Source organism: Danio rerio, chromosome 11 (assembly GCF_052040795.2).
Source record: "Danio rerio strain M-AB ecotype USA chromosome 11, GRCz13ab, whole genome shotgun sequence".
Classification (NCBI taxonomy): Eukaryota; Metazoa; Chordata; class Actinopteri; order Cypriniformes; family Danionidae; genus Danio; species Danio rerio.
Window position 1 is genome coordinate 42,992,927 of NC_141031.1, and position 13,293 is coordinate 43,006,219.

At 32.9% G+C, this 13,293-nt stretch overlaps 1 protein-coding gene and 1 long non-coding RNA gene across 51 annotated transcripts in view; both read left to right on the forward strand.

Moving 5' to 3' along the window:
- camta1b (calmodulin binding transcription activator 1b) overlaps positions 1-13,293 on the forward strand; it is a 698,990-nt gene that overhangs the window by 501,360 nt on the left and 184,337 nt on the right. The gene's annotated exons all lie outside the window — the stretch shown is intronic.
- Positions 267-2,248, forward strand: LOC147841885 (uncharacterized). The gene is made up of 3 exons (XR_015503035.2): positions 267-361; positions 960-1,007; positions 1,861-2,248. It is a non-coding gene; the product is annotated as an uncharacterized LOC147841885 (long non-coding RNA).

The following is a 13,293-nucleotide window of genomic DNA, read 5'->3' on the forward strand; positions in this document are numbered from 1 at the left end:
TCTATCTACTTTAAATAATTGCAATCTAGTTAATTTTATTTGTTTTATACCAAAAAAAATTAAATTTGCTTCCTCTTTACTTAAAATATATCAGTTTTTATATAACTGTATATTTTGAATAAAACTAATGCAATTTATTTGAGTAGATTTTTTTACGTGGTTATTGTGTAGAATAAATGTTATAAAAGTGAGTTGACACAGACAATTTATTAGAGCAGCTGTCGATGTGGGCAGGTGTTCATAAAACGTGATTTTAATAGTTTGGCGTGACTCCTTTTTCATTGCCCGGGATTTAGCAGGCAGACGCAGCTTCTGCAATGGTCGACATTAACTGCTCCCAGCAGCGGATCTGATTAACACGGTAAGTTGCAAATTTAGCCGAATGATAATTGTAAAGTCATGCAAAACTGCTGTCTTCGCTAGGCAGGTGAGGTTTTAGCTTTGTAAATTGTACTGTAGCCTCAGGTATGTTAACAGTTAGACTGCTCTCACATGGAAAGCTAAGTTGGCTAACGCTAACCAACGCTAGTTTATGCTAACGATTAAAAGTGATATTATTGAGAAAAAATAGTGAAAGTAGTTTTAAAACACTTAGTAGGTATAACTAACGTTGCAGAACCGATTAACAAGGTCACTGGTGGGCGGTCGGGGTGTGGGGGTTCAGTTTGCTAGCGCTAACTTAGCTAAAGTTAGCTCACCTAAGTTATAGCAGCACATTAAGGATGGATATTAAATGCAGAAACGTATGCAACAGTTAAGTAGTGTGTGTTTAACGTAAGAGAAAGTATAACTTAAAGTTTGTGTTTTAGAGATTTAGTCCATAAGTTTTTTAATGCTGCATAGTGAATAAATTACAGATTTACAATTTATTTTAACTTAAATTACATTTACTACTGATGTTTACAGAACCATTTAAATTGTATGCACCTCATTCTAAAATGCATGTTCTTGGTCTTTAGATACCAAAGTGATTTTGTTACCTGTGGATGTTCAAACTTTACATCCAGGTAAGAAAAACATTAGATACAACTACAGCTATAATTATTTGCAGGCAAGTAAAACATTGGTAAAATTGCAAACAATAGTGGGCTCCATAGAATTAACTTACATTTGATATCTGAAGATTTTTTTATGTGTGCAACAGTAAAAACAGTATAAAAATATCCTAATGCAGTTTCTTATTATCTGTCAGTCTTTCAATAAAGCTAACTGATAACACTGAATCACTGAACTGTCATTTGCCAGTGACATTAAATTTGAAGAAAAAGTCAATTAAATGTAGCTTTAGCAAAAATTTAATGTAAACCTTAATGTAATGTGTAAAATGGCAATGTATTTATTTATTTATTTAATAAAATTTGTATTATGACGTGCAAAGTTTGGTGCAAAATGAAGATGACATTTAAATTATAGAACTTGTATTCTATAATTTTCATATAGCCATTTTCAAACAGTTTTAATATCTAAATTAAATACACATTCTTATGCTTTATAAGTTGCCAAAATAAACAAAAAATGTAATACCTAAATTTTAACAATTCTTTGATTGACAGGAAAACACAATGACATGCACTGTTACACTGAGTAAAATCACAGTTTTCTTTAAAATTTGATAACTAAAAACACCTGGAATAATGTAATTACACAACCTCTATAACCTTTTTTTATTTTTTAAATAGAAGTTAGGTAATTTTAACTTAGGTAATTTTTAACTGATAAACTAAGGTATTTCATCCATGCATCATTCTCACTGGACTTTTGTAACTTCACTTGTAGTTATTTCCTATTCAGTATTTAGCTATTTAATGTTGTTTGGTAGCAACCACCTGAACTCCTGTTTCTTTTTGTCTCTACCAATAGAGTTGTGAGGAATCGGAGGTGCATGCGGCTGCCCACGGGAAAAATTTGCCATCAGCCCAACACAGTTTGGATTATCATAGGACTGTCAGAGGTTTGCCAAACCTGTCAAATGCATGATGGCTCCTGTTTGGACTTACCGATGTCCTCGACTTCAAGTATCCATCAAAACTGTATACATTTGAGATATATTAGAGACTCTTTGTGGGACTGGACATTATGCATCCTAAATCTTTATCAAAATATGCAAATCTCCTCACTGAGTTGCCTTGGATGATTTCTCAATAGGATCTGGTATTATTAATGTTTTTATTTATGTATTGTGTATGTGTAGCCACATTAATGGCCTATTTTGTAGTCACTATTAAAAGGAACATCGATTGATATTGAATACATGTTATGGTCTTTAATCCATCTTCCCATTCTTATTTAATTGTTATTGACAGGAAAGTCTGTTTATCTGTTTTTACTAGTGTATATTGTGCTTACAATATAGAAACGAAGATTTATTTTCTGAGGTTACAGCCAGAAGTCAATTAAATTAGTTTTAAATGACATATACATGGTTAATTTTATTTAGATCATTAAGTTCATAATACTTAATTAAAATGAGTACAGTCAACATATAGCAATGTATAAGTAAGTTAAGTTTAACAAAAAAAGTAAGTTTATCTGATTTGAGTAATTTTAGAAATATTAGTTGGCTCAACTTAATTTTATTGCATTTGTTTTAAGCAATGTTTTAGTGTTTAAAATACTTAAAAAAGGCTGGAAGTTGAATCAACCTAAAACGTCCGATGCAACCACTTGCCTCACTTTTTATAAGTTAGATCTAAGTAACATTTTTTACAGTGCATCCATTTGTGTTGATATGACAGCAAACGCATGGTGGGGGGCGTGGTTGATTTTACATAAAGCTTTTGGTTGGAAGCTCGACTCATTTTCGCGGCTCCTCCTCTGGCTCCATCAGACAGTCCTTCTGCGCATGTCAAGGCTCCAATTTCAGCAGTCTTTTGCGACAGTTTGTGCCCGTCAAGCAGGCGTTTTGCCCTCAAGGCGTTCAATGGGAAAAGGGGCTGTCGCGTCGTCTATATTTTTTTACAGTCATTGAGAAACACCCATATGCACCCATTCACACATACACTATGGCCAATTTAGTTAATCCAATTCTCCTATTTGCCCTTGTCTTTGGACTGTAGGGGAAACCAAAGCACCTGGAGGAAACCTACACAAACATATGGAGAACTTGCAAACTCCACACGGAAATGCCAAGTGGCCCAGCTGGAACTCAAACCAGCGACCTTCTTGCTGTGAGGCGACTGTACTAACCACTAAGCCACCGTGCTACTCCGACCTTTTTTGATTGCATTTGTAAAAAGCTACGGAAAAGGAAACAAATAATCTTGGCAAATAAAAAATGTAGTTTTAAAGATCCATCAATAGTAACTATGATGCCTACATTCACAAACACCATTAAAAACTGTCGTGCCAGCAAAATCTGCTCCATATTCAGCACGGCTTCCCAAAAAGCTGTCCTGCTTTCTCCTCGACTCCTTGATCCCAACAGAAAGAGTCAGGGAAAGAAGTCACAGCGAAGGTCTTTTCAAAATTTTTGGATGAATTGTTACCTGAAGGAGGCTGGAGGTTGTGTTTGTGTGTGTGTGTTTGTGTTTGTGTGACGCCCTTTAAAAAACTTTCCCAGCGCTGCGGATCTGTGTAAGGCTGCAGGGTAGTGTGCAGATCTTATTTTCTGATAAGTTTACGTGATGTCTGGGATTTTGTGGCCCTCTAACAGGTCGTAGAACAAGCCTGCAGCTCACGGGCACGGGCGATGGAAAGAGCGCGGACGCTTAGCGCTAATCCCTTTGAGAGCGTCGACACACACATACGCACACACAGATCGGCTCCTGGAGGTTTGTGTTTGTGTGTGATGAGAGTGCAGATGCTGTGCTCTCTATATTTGTGGATAAACGGAGATATGCAGAACTTGCTTCGTTCATCTCTGACAATAATCAGTCCGTGCTAAATCTGTGTCCTTTACGTCCTCAAGTGTGTTTGTTTATTATATGTTTTGGTGGATCTGATTTATGTTGTAACCCACATGTCTGCAACCTTATTGATAGCACAGACCGGTGTTTGTATTTTTTGCTGGTGGGGTGTAGGCGATATATTTTGGTTGGTAGGTGTTGTGTCTTACTTTATAAGTAAAATAAGGGGCCCTATATCATACACCCAGCACAATAAGGCTTATGACGGGTTTGGCGCAATTTGCTGCTATTTTCAGACCAGCGCAACTGTAATTTTCACGTTTTGCACCATGTTGTTTAAATAGCAAATCCATTTGGACCAATCTGTGGACTCATGGGCATGCTGGTCTATAAAGGAGGTGTGTTAAGGCGCATTACTATGCTATTTAGAGGAAATGATATAGACTGTGCCATTGACCAACTGAAAGCTGGTCTAAAGTTCAGTGCAGAGCATATTAGTTATGCACCTATGCAGGTCCAAACGCTTACACATTGCTTAATTCACACAGGATGTACAGCAATACACAAATATCTTTATAAATGAAAACAAATTAAAGGATTAAAATGTTACAAAAATGATTATTTTCTACATAAATACAAAAAAAACACAGCCTCAATGCAATTTTTAGTTTTTTTTTAGTTTATTCAGGACAATTTGCATTTGTATAATTTTATTAATAGTAGTATTATTTATTATATGCATATTTATTCCAATCATGTTGTTGGTCTTTTGTATGACAATACAAATTAAATATTGAGAGGTAAACAATAATGGATTGTCCATTATTAATCCCGTCCCCTAACCTCTCATTCAGTCAACTCAACAAAACAGTAAATAAATAACTACATAAATACCAAATTAATCATCAGAATAACTGGATACAGATGGGAAAAATATATTAATTAAAATAGTAAAAATGTAAAAATATATATATATATTTGAAAAATAATAATTCTAATAACATGATAAATGTTACAGGTTTCCAGCACCAGGTGTAATAGACAGGCCTTTGATGTAATCATAAAAGGAATCCCAAGCCTTATAATAGGAATTTAGTGAGCCAGAAAGCGAGCATCTCAGCTTTTCTAGTCTGATACAGTAAAAAATGTCCTGCATCCACTTGTCATATGTAGTGGCGGATGTGTTGTTTCCACTTTAAAAGTTTGGCACGTCTGGCTAGAATTGTGGTAAAGGCAACAACCCTGCTGTTACGGCCTGTCAAATCAAGGGATGCACCAAAGAGGGCTAACAAATTGTCAGGCTGTTTATTGATTTCAAGGGATTTATTGAATGTATTTTAAGCACCTGACTTTATATGCATATTTTTATTTGTTTTAATAAAAACAAGTTTACATTTGTCCATCTGTCAGGTGCCATATGGGGCATAACAATAGGCCGTGTGTTTGGATATAACTGGATATAGTTTTATGACCACACTTCGTTATTATTGTTCATTTATTTGTTTGCTGGAAATTACAACTAAATTTAGAAATTGTTTTAAAACAAATCTTTGTGCTCAGCAAATTGAATTAAATATATACACTACCAATCAAAAGTTTTTTTTATTTTTTTTTAAAAAGATTTTTCTGTTCATCAAGGTGTCATTTCTTAAATTTAAAAACAAAAAATAATTGTTAAATAATTATTTATTAAATATTCATTAGAATTTTGTTTGTAGTTTTAAATGAAATTATTACTCCAATCATTATTGCTTTTATTACTATTACCATTAATAACACTAATATTAATAATAGTAATAATAATCATTATTATTACAGTGATTTTTTTTTTATCATTAAAATATCTGGAATAAATTTTTTTATTAAATTCTAAACTAATTTTCAACAGTTATTTTATAGTGCCATAACATTTCACTATTTTACAATTTGTACTGTATTTTTGATTAAATAAATACAGCTTTGGTGTGCAGGAGAAGCTCATTTTAAAATATTTAAAAATTGTACTGTAACTCTTAATCGGCTAATGAAGGTCTTCATTCAACACCATTTCATTATACATAAAAGTAAAGGAGTAAAGAGTAAAAGTGAAGTAAAGAGAATGTAAAGCGACCGAATGGTGGAGATGGTCTGTTTAAAATGTGGTAAAATCTAAAAACGTGGTATAAATCAGGCGGCCGCGAGGGCTTTTCTTTTTTTGGATAGTTTTGATTGCATTGCAAGTCAATTGATGATTTTAAAAACACTATTGGTTGGGTTTGAGGGAAAGAGGAGTCTGTCAATCAGTTAGTCAATCAGTCAACAGTGGCCTCTGGCGGATATAGGTGAGAAAAACAGGCACGAGAGAGAAATTTGAGATCTCAAAATGCGTACACAGCAGCCTCTGGTGTATTTGAGAAATCAAACTGTAAAAAAAACACACCTCCTGTTATGTATTTGGCACTCCTCAGAAATGTATACAAGGGTTCATATTCAGAAAGAGCCTGAGTTGGATTAAACAATTACATCTCGCTCAAAATATATACTTTTTTATTTATTTGTATTTATTTATATTTCAGTTTTTTAAAGCGTATGCTATTAAAAATGGTGATGCTAATTAACTATGCTAAGTTTGTTGCCCAAATATGGTCTTGAAGTTTGTCATTTGTGACAGCAGCAGTACCGAATCTTTAAATTAAGCCTAAATCTATCTCTGAAGTTATACTCGTCCCTTTTACTTTGACTCTCTTGTTTTGTAGCAGCATGCTAAAACACCTGCTAAACGATGAGGCTTTTTTCCATGGTTTGGCATGAGGACAGACAGAGGGACAGTCTAATTAAATGAATGAAGACACATGTTGTCCTATGGAGGAGGACCGCTCAGATCTGGCCCATCGCCATCAGTGTTTAACAACCCGCATGGCTCCGTTTCTAATCAGTCTGGAGCCGATAACAGCCTCATGATTACAGCGGGACGCGACAATAACATCTCAGATCTTGTTGACTGTTATTATAAGGAAGTTTTGGTTTGGATATTTTTTAAAGCTTAAAGTGACATTTAAAGGCTTAACTAGGTTAATTAGGTTACTAGGCAGGTTATGGTAACTAGGCAAGTCATTGTATAACGATGATTTGTTTTGTAGACTATTGGAAATTTTTTTTAGCTTAAAGGGGCTAATAATTTTGTCCTTAAAATGGTGTTAAAAAATTTTAAAACTGCTTTTATTCTAGCCGAAATAAAACAAATAAGACTTTCTCCAGAAGAAAAAATATTATCAGACATACTGTGAAAATTTCCTTGCTCTGTTAAACATAATTTGTGAAATTTTTGAAAAAGCGGAAAAATTCAAATGAGGGTCTAATAATTCTGACTTCAACTGTATATAAATATATATAAACTTATTTATTTTATTTACTTAATAACTTACTTAATTACCTACATACTCACTCAATTGCTTACTCGCTTGCTTGCTTTCTCAATTGCTTGCTTGCTTACTTATTTACTTGCTTGCTTACTCACTCAATTGCTTGCTTGCTTGCCTACGTACTTACTTCCTTACTTGCTTACTTACTTACTTATTTACTTACTTGCTTACTTATTTACATACTTGTTTACTTATTTATTTACCTACGTATTTACCTATTTACTTATTTACTTGCTTACTTATTTAATTTTTTACTTACTTGCTTACTTGCTTACTTATTTACTTACGTGCTTATTTTTTACATACTTGCTTACTTTCTTACTTACTTGCTTACTTGCTTACTTATTTACATATTTATACCTACTTATTTACTTACTTATTTACTTACTAATTTACTTGCTTAAATACTTACTTACTTATTTACTTTTTTACTTACTTATTTACTTACATACTTACTTTTTTACATACTTGCTTGCTTGCTTACTTACTTTCTAACTTACTTACTTATTTACTTACTTACTTACCTACTTACTTACCAAAGTTGACAATTTTTCAGTAATGAAACTAGAATTTTTTTTTAATAATATTAATTGTAATATTTTTATTTAGTTTAATTTGATGAAATTTTTTTAGTATTTTATATATTTTGTTTATTTATTTTTCTGAGTTGTTGTAATTTAATCAGTAAAGAAGCTGAGACAGGAGAACAGTTATTTTCCTTTATCTGCTGTTGACATATTACATTTAACCAGGAAAAAACTGAGAGGCAAGAGAAAAGCCATCAATTGCTCTCCATATAAAACATTTTTTCACTTCTTTCTTTGTTATTTTACGCTATGCACCTTGGGTCAAAGTAGACATCATATTTATTTTGACATGAGTGACAAGAAGCCTGTGAAAGATCTCTGTTTCTCTCCGCCGTAAATTTTTCTAAATGTTCATTTTCACTGAGGTACAATAGTACAACCTATTGAGCAGACTTCCATCTTTCACAGCTTCATTTTCTCTGTTGTCAAATACGTCATGAAGTGTGTATGTAAGCACCTGTAGCTCCATAATGTGTCAGAGCAGAAGAATCTGTAGCGGAGCAGAATAATGAACACTTTAAGTTATTGATGAAGGTGCTTCAGACTCCAGATGAAAAGCACTGCCATTTTCAGAGATTCAGGAACTTTTTTTTATTTATTTTTTATCCGTGTCAAGAGAAGCTTCCCACACAAACACACAATGAACACATCGGCTTTTGGTTTATTCCTGTTCATTTCAACAGAAAATAGAAAAAAGACGTCAGAGACAGGAACTTTTCCTTCTCATGGGTGTGAAGACGGTGATTCCCAAAAAAACATGTATTTTGAGCTCTGTTAGATTAGCCAAAGTAGTGACTCAAACTCAGAGAGTCTGGCTGTTTATTTGATGCGCTTAAGTTTCTTTTTATGGTTCATTCACGGATTATTCTTTATAGATGTTTCACTTAAAATACCCTTTAAATAACAATGTAAGCAATTAGATTATTACTTTTATAAGGTGAACCTATAGAGATATATAATTAATTTTCAGCTAGTCTTGGCAAAATTGTTTGTGAATGTTTTGACATTATATTAGGATTTTAAGTTTTTTTTTATATAGTTGCATTATTCATATTATTTATTTCTCTGCTCTGTATTATTTTGTTTTATTTCATTTTTTATTTTGTTTTGTTTTAATTTTATTTTACTTTTTTATTTATTTTAATTCTATTTTTTTATTCATTTTTTATTTATTATTTTATTTAATTTTTAAATTTTAATTTATTTTATTTCCATGGTCAAAGTTCATAGATCATCAGTATAAAAATCTATTTCACCATTGGTGTGAAGATTTTCTTATCTAAAAAAATTTAAAAAAATAAAATGTTGAAAAGGAAAATAATATATAATATAATATAATATAATATAATATAATATAATATAATATAATATAATATAATATAATATAATATAATATGATATAATATAATATAATATAATATATATTATATACTCAACAATTTATTTTGTTAATTTTTTATTTCCCTGGTCAAAGTTGACAATTTATCAGTATTTATTTTCTTCTCTTTGGTACAGAGATTTAAAAAAAAAAATTATATTATTATTTTCCTGGTCAACATTTTATTTTATTTTATTTTATTTTATTTTATTTTATTTTATCTTATTTTATCTTATTTTATTTTATTATTTTTTTACATCTATAAAGAATAATCCATGAATGAACCATAAAAAGAAACTTAAGCACGTCAAATAAACAGCCAGACAATACAGAGCTCAAAATTCATTATTTTATTTATTTTTATTTTTGTTTTTACTTTTTATTTATTTTTTTTTATTTTATTATACTTCAAGATAAAAGTTTACAAGACAATTAATTTAATTTAATTCAATTTAATTAAAAGTATTGTTATTTTAATTTATTTTATTTTATTTCCCTGGTTGAAGTTCTCTCATCAAAGTTTGCAAGATAATTTATTTTATTTATTTATTTATTTTTATTTTATTTTATATATATATATTTTTTATTTATGCATGTATTTATTTTTAAATGGTCTGAGATGTCCATTATAAATAGTCAGATGTGTTCATTTATGAGTATAAGAATATCCTTCCTTCTCATTGATCTGATTGGTGTTCCCCAAATAAAATAAAATAATAAATTTTGAGCTCTGCTTTATGCTGTTGGAAGGAAACTTGAGTGACTCAAACTCAGCAGTCTGGGTGTTTATTTGAAGTGCTGATAATTACCCATCATTCTAGTTCGTCAGGTCACACTATATTTAACCAGTACGTCTCGCAGGCTGTGTCATGTAGATAGTTGGAGGATTCATCCGGCTTTTCCTCTGTAAGTGTCAAACACCCACCAGCACATTATCCCAGAGCTTCACACAAAACACACACCTTGTGTTTCTGGCAACAGATTCAATTAACTAAAGGCGGGAATGGAAACGAAAGCCGATCCAAGAGAAAATCCCCCCGAGAGGAACGCGATAATAAAAGAAATGTGTGAAAAGTGAAGTGTTTGGAGAATGAGATGAGCAAATGATCACTCTGTGTGCAGGTGAACGATTGACAGAGCATGTGCAAAACCAAGTCGATTGATTGGAGATTTCCTTGACAACTGTTTTTGAACTCATCGATAATTTTATCTTAAGATTCTTGCATTATATTGTATATTGTAAGGTTAGTTTAAGTCAAGTCAAATGCAGTGGAGCGAAAAGATGTGTCGTGCAGGACCACAATGCTACATAAATAAACATAATCATAAATATTAACACAACACTGGACACAAGAGCTATTTTAAACCTATACATAACATACATACTGGAGCAGTAATCTAACTACTCACACACTAACTGGCCACTTTATTAGGTACAACTAGGTAGTACCGGTTGGCAGTGCTTAATTTGTGAATCGCAAGGTCCCAGGCGGATCGGGGTAATGGATCCAGCATGCTACCCGAGGATGGAGAGGTATCGCGCATGAAAGTGGAGTGCGGGGGCAGATTGGTGTCGCAGACATAAGTTAAAAGCCGGGGTGGGGGTTGGTTGTCGTAGACGAAAGTGAAGAGGGTTGGGGAGTCACGGAAGAAAGTGAAAGTCAACAGCGGATGGGATAGAAGGGTGGGTGAGAAGGGGGATAGGTAAAATGAGGTGCCGGATCAGATTTCAGAGGTGTAGGATCCGGAGTGTTCCGGCACAAATTAAGCCCTGTCAGGTGGAACCCCTTTTGCCTTCAAAACTGCTTTCACATTGCATTTAGCTGACTTAAAAAAGAAAGTTCAATCTAGTAAAAGCCATCATAAAATGTTATGAAAATGAGGCGTTTCAACTTCATTGAATCGTCATGTTTGTGTACCATCACCCTCTTATAGTAAACATGCATCAAGCAGCAGTTGTTTCTCTGCAGTGTCTTACAGGGTGTGCTTTGCTTTTCTAGGATGTCAGGTTTAAAATAGTTCAGAGAAACCGAGGACTGTTGTGTTCTGCTCTCTTGTGCTCTCTCTGGTTATGTCTTGCGTGAACGCACCCTAAATTAGCTCTTATTATTAAAGATGTAGAAGTGCATTCTTGCATTGGGATTCATTGATCTGACTAAACAAATTCAATGCGCCGATTTTCTCATTTGATATAGATTGAGATGACTATATTGTGTTCATAATTGCATTCATTCATTGGAATAATGAAAAATTCCCTATAGTTAAATATAGGTTAAAAGCAAAATGATTTTCCTACTGTATGAATTTTGTATGGTTTTTAAATGTTTTCCACGTGGTTTAATTGAGCAGTTTTGTTTTTGCTTAATTATTTCCTTTAATGTTTTTTTCTTTATTTATTATAATTATTTATTAATTTTTTGGTAATTTGACCTAAATAAAAGCAGCTTGTTTTTTTTTTTTCATTATTATTGTTAAGGTCAATAATTTCTGTCAGCTTTTGGAAATTATATTTTTTCTATTGCATAAAGAACATCAAACTTAGTTAAGCCTTTAAATTCCTGGATACTAGAATCTTGCAAAATCTCTAGTAAAATATTAATTACTGGCATCATAGCAAAGACAAAAATTAAGTAGTTCTTAGTAAATTGTGTTTAAAGTGTGTCAAAAAGAATCTTCTGTTAAACTGCAATTTGCAAAAAAATAAAAAATAAATAAATAAATTATTTATATATATATATATATATATATATATATATATATATATATATATATATATAGGCATAGATTATTTTTTAATCAAGATTAAATTAATCTCACTGTAATCTTAGAATTAATCTAGATCAGGGTTTTTCAAAGTCTAAGACAGTGGGCCTCCCTTTTGACACAACTTATCCATTGGCGCCCCCCTCCTCCCAAAACACACACACACACACACGCACACACACACACACACACACACACACACACACACACACACACACACACACACACACACACACACACACACACACACACAAATACACACACTGGTTACATATATATATATATATATATATATATATATATATATATATATATATATATATATATATATATATATATACATACAGTATATATAAAGACACAAACAGATGTCAGATATCAATAATAATATATAAAATAACAAGTATTTTAATATAACGTTTTTAAAACTAGGATGATTGTTCAATATGAATAGAACAGATCCAAGAACTGTCCATCCCAGTCAAAACAGTCGAAGTTTAGCGGGTCTCATGCTGTCATTAGCCAAAATATTTTGAAAAACCACACATAAAGGTCGTGGTTCATCAGCTGGTCCTGTCCACGTAAATCCTAAACTCAAATACTGATCATCATATCGTCGTCTTTTGGGTTTAAGCCCTGAACTTGAAGGCTTTTGTGGCAAGGGGGCGTGGCCGAGAGCCGTGGGAACGGAGTGAGGCCACCGCGTAAGTGGATACACCTGCCTCGGATCCCACGGAAGGAGCTCTGGATCATAAAAGGAGGAACGAGGGCAGAGGAAGCCGAGAGAGGACCGGGCCTGGAGATATTTTACTTTTGCTTTCAGTTTGACGGCAGTCTCCGTGAGGAGCTGCCGTCACTGTTATTAATAAATCATTTTAAAACTGCGTCGGTTCTCCGCCTCCTTCTTCCCGGTGGCCAAAGGGCCGTGAACTTCATTACAGCTTTGAATCGGGGGGTCTCAGAAACCGACCCAATGTATTAGCAGGCATATACCTGTATTGGCGGGCTTGCCAAACAGAAGTGAATTCACAGCTATGGCCTTCAGGGTAAAAAAGGTTTTCTTATAATTGACGTATTATTATTTTTTTTTTGCTTTGTTTAATTAAAACGTTTAAATATAAAAAAATACATATAATAATTAAACTTAATAATTATTATTTATTATATAATATTTTTTCCCGCGCCTCCCCTGACATGCTCTGACGCCCCCCAGGGGAGGCGCGCCTCACACTTTGAAAACCCCTGATCTAGATTAAAAGGGCTTATTTGAATTCTACCAAAGGCATTCAGAATAATTGTGCTACCCAAATAATACGTCT